The sequence below is a fragment of the Schistocerca americana genome, chromosome 3, assembly GCF_021461395.2.
Source record: "Schistocerca americana isolate TAMUIC-IGC-003095 chromosome 3, iqSchAmer2.1, whole genome shotgun sequence".
Classification (NCBI taxonomy): Eukaryota; Metazoa; Arthropoda; class Insecta; order Orthoptera; family Acrididae; genus Schistocerca; species Schistocerca americana.
The window spans coordinates 186246202-186250790 of NC_060121.1; positions in this window are offsets into that span (position 1 = coordinate 186246202).

Genomic DNA, 4589 nt, shown 5'->3' on the forward strand with positions numbered 1-4589 from the left:
GGCAAACTGGCTGACACTGACGGCGGCGGTGCAGAAATGCTGCGCAGCTAGCGCCATTCGACGGCCAACACTGCGGTTCCTGGTGTGTCCGCTGTGCCGTGCGTGTGATCATTGCTTGTACAGCCCTCTCGCAGTGTCCGGAGCAAGTATGGTGGGTCTGACACACCGGTGTCAATGTGTTCTTTTTTCCATTTCCAGGAGTGTATGATTTTCACTACAGAGTAATGAAACCAAAATATGGAGAAAATACTGAATTGTGTTATCAAGATACAGACAGTTGTATCTATAATACACAAACTGAAGATTTTTATGAAGATATGAAATCAAAGATTGATAAATTTGATACTAGTGATTATCCTGGAAATAATATTTATTGTTTCCCATAAGTTAACAAGAAAGCTGTATGAAAAATGATAGCTGATGCAATGGAAAAATAATGGAAGAACTTTGTAGTCTGAGAGGAAAAACGTATCCTTATAAAGTTGGTGATGAAACAGAGAAAAAATCTGAAGGAGTTAAGGAATGTATTGTCAAAAGTAGAATAAGCTTATATGATTATAAAGATTGTTTTTTAATAATAGTGAACAGTACAGAGGAATTAATATCATTCAAAGTAAAAAACACGAAATATACACAGTTGAAACAAACAAGAAAGCATTGAGTCCCGATGATGACAAACGATATGTTTCGAAAGATAAAACAGATACATTACCATATGGTCATTACGCTATCTGAGACTTAAGTCGCTTTACAAATTATAAAAAAATCTAATAAGATTTTTTCTGTATAAATGGAGACTCTAATAAAGAGGTTCAACAATGTAAGTATCTCGAAAGAAATTAAAAAATTAAGTAAGCTAGAGATAAATGTTTCATATAATGTTACTGGGAGTGAATATTTATATACTAGATATGGAGAAAAAATTATTATGGAGCTTAATAATGAGTTTAAGATTATGTTACCAGATAGATACTCTAAAATTACTAAAAATTACTACAGTTTGAGATTTTCAGTTAATTAAAAACGAGCAGATGAGAATGAAATATAACAGAATGAAGAAACTTAAAAATAGAAATAATGATTTTCATGATATTGAATTCACAGTGTGAAAAATTTTGGACTTTTTTATAATGAATTTATTATTCCAGGTTCAGGCTCACGGTCCCTGGAAAAATAAAAGATACTTTTGATGTTCACTGGAATTCATTTTATTTATTTTCTTATATTCACCTTTTATGGAACAGTATTAAATTTTATTTTCTTACATTCACCTTTTATGAAAAAATATTAAATTTTATTTATTACATTCAACTTTTGAATGGAAAAAATAATTAATTTTGAGAATTGGTGAACGTGATACGAAAAATTATCCATTTTTATTAATTTTTCTAAGTAATTTTAAATGAAATTGAGTGAGTTACACCTGACGAGCGGATAATAGTAGATTCATTTAGTAGGTTCTGGAGAAGTCTCCATTTTCTAGTGAACAAACGAGTGAAACGAGTGAGTGAGCTAGAACCAGAACCTACTAACTGGATCTACTGAAGTAGACGCTTCCGCTCCTCTCTTGTACGCTACTAATGCCCACTGCCACTATCTGTTACTTTTGTAATAGAACTCCTGCTCAAATTCATCGTTAAGTCCGACAAGATTCACATGCATCGGTTGCCCATAGTGCACCTCCTCCGTGAATATAACCTGGTACATATCTTATCTTCTGTGAATCAGTCCAGTTCCTTGGCGAAGCTCCCCTGAAGTTTCGCACGAACAGGATTTATCGTTTTCTTATCGCGATTAAATATCTGAAATTGCCCATACTTGAGCATTCTCTTTTCGATATTAGGTGTAGAATACATGTACTGGCCGGTAGTAGCTTCTTGTAGGCTATATGGGGGCCTATAGTATACGAATACACCTTTGGGTTTTCGTAGCTGGGTGCGTCGCCCGAACTTTGTGATCGTGGAGCTTGATATACATTGTTACCGCTGTTCACCACCCCTCGAAACTCTTCTAGCTTTCCTTTGGTCACGTTAACAGATTCCTCGACTTGATCCGTCCATTTCACCAAATCGGAGCCTAGCTGAGTCTTAACCTCTTCTAACCCTTTCTTAAGGAGATTCTCTTCTCGCAATTCATCGCGGGGGGTAAGGATGAGACAGAATATTTTACGCCGTCTGTTATCGCCTGATTCAGCTGCTACTCCGTCGCCTTTGCCCAGTTCTCTATTTCCTCCGAAATATAACCGCTTATGTACCTCAATTTTTTTTTACTTTATTTCCCTGTCCGTAGGAAATATCTTGCACTGTTTTGCTGAGGCTAGTAACTGTTTCTTCTACCTGATTCTGTGCAGTCACAGTTTCATTGACAGTACCATCCATCTTTCCGATCTCTATTGGAAATTTGTCCTGAGCCTGTCTTCTAACTCATTCAACAAGGCCTCAGCTATCGTCACACGTATATCGATTTGATTTTGCAGGATCAGCGGAATTAAGTCAAGCTGTGTCTCTGTTTTAGACTGCGCTTGTGCCATAATTAGCTGCCCAATGTGCCGTGGCTGTCTGAGCTTGCACGATATGAGCCATATTATCAGATAGTAAACTAATCATTTGCGTAATTGCGGTGAGGGGGACGATCGTGGGTGCTGATAATCTAGCTAGATCCTGCGCCGCAGTTGTAGGGTCGTCTACAGCGTCTTTTACATTAGCTGACTGCTTCTTGTTCCGCTTGCATTTCAAACTGCGCGCGAGTTAAAACCATGAAATGCTGCTAACAATTCCGTAAATGCTACTTTTCAGATTAACTCTCACAATACATTGAGTCACTATTTCACACACAATTGAAATATCGTAGCACTTCGCAAACAACCGCTCCAGAATTTTGTCTACAGAATGATAGCGAAAATGGAAAACTATCGTTTACATACATCAGCAACAAAGTCCTTGCCACTTCTACCCACTACCAGAACCAAGTTTGTGGCATAGAAGATGCAGAAAGATAATTAATTAGAGGTCTTGCCTTTATATGTTGCCTTCCGTCGACTTTCTGGGATGAAATTCGCATGTGACGGACCTCCGTAGTCTGCACCCAATGTCATAGCAGCTGTACTCGTTCCGTTGTGGCATGAAACAGATACACACAAATATTATACACAGAGTCCTGGCCAGTTCAAATTTCCTCTTTCTGTGAAGGTGAAGTTAAGTTAATGGTGCAGGCTCTTGAGATCTCCCAGGATACAAAGTTCCCTATGAGTTAGGACACACCAAATAATGTTTCGAGTCACAATGGAGAAATTAAAATACCCAGAGAGTTGAGCGTACCTTTTATATTCGTGAAATTATATTTTTCCATAAACGGATTTCCTACCTGCATTTCAGTACACGTCATCCTCTCGTATGAGATGAAATGTTATCGAAATTCATCAAATTACATTCGGTATTCAAAATGGCAGCTTACAACAATGCCGCTAATTACAGTTCCACTGCGATCCTACTCTCCACAATTCTCAATCGGAAGTACTCAGTCCATTGTACACGGAATGTTCCACATTCTATCCAAAGAGTTTTTATATCACGATTCACACACAATGTATCTCTCGCAGTCGTAAGGCGTCTATGAGCCATATAACTTAGCTGCTGAGTTACATGTGGATATATCTGCTACATAATGGAAAACTATACTGTATTCCTTATTCAGGGCGTAATTAATGTTGTAGTTGTTAAGGCTTTCAGTCCGAAGATAAGTTTCGTAGAACCCACAATGCAATTACATTCGGTATTCAAAATGGCAGCTTACAACAATGCCGCTAATTACAGTTCCACTGCGATCCTACTCTCCACAATTCTCAATCGGAAGTACTCAGTCCATTGTACACGGAATGTTCCACATTCTATCCAAAGAGTTTTTATATCACGATTCACACATAATGTATCTCTCGCAGTCGTAAGGCGTCTATGAGCCATATAACTTAGCTGCTGAGTTACATGTGGATATATCTGCTACATAATGGAAAACTATACTGTATTCCTTATTCAGGGCGTAATTAATGTTGTAGTTGTTATGGCTTTCAGTCCGAAGATAAGTTTCGTAGAACCCACAATGCTACTATATCCTGTAAAGCCTCCTCTTTTCCAATAAACTATTGCAGCCCATTTCCTTCTGAATCTGCTATCTGTATATACCTTCTGTTATTGCCAGACTACATTTTGTGCCCTTGTTATGGCTTTCAGTCCGAAGATAAGTTTCGTAGAACCCACAATGCTACTATATCATGTAAAGCCTCCTCTTTTCCAATAAACTATTGCAGCCTATTTCCTTCTGAATCTGCTATCTCTATATACCTTCTGTTATTGCCAGACTACATTTTGTGCCCTCCCTACTTCGGCCATCATCAGTTGTTTTGCTGCCCAAATAGCAAAACTCATCTACTACTTAAAGTGTTTTGTTTCCTAACACAATTCCTTCAGCATCACGTGCCTTAATTCGATTACATTCCACTATCCTTGTTTTGCTGTTGATGTTCATCGTGCATCGTTAAAGATACTACTACTGCTCTTCCAAGTCCTTTGCTGTAGCTGATAAAATTACAGAGT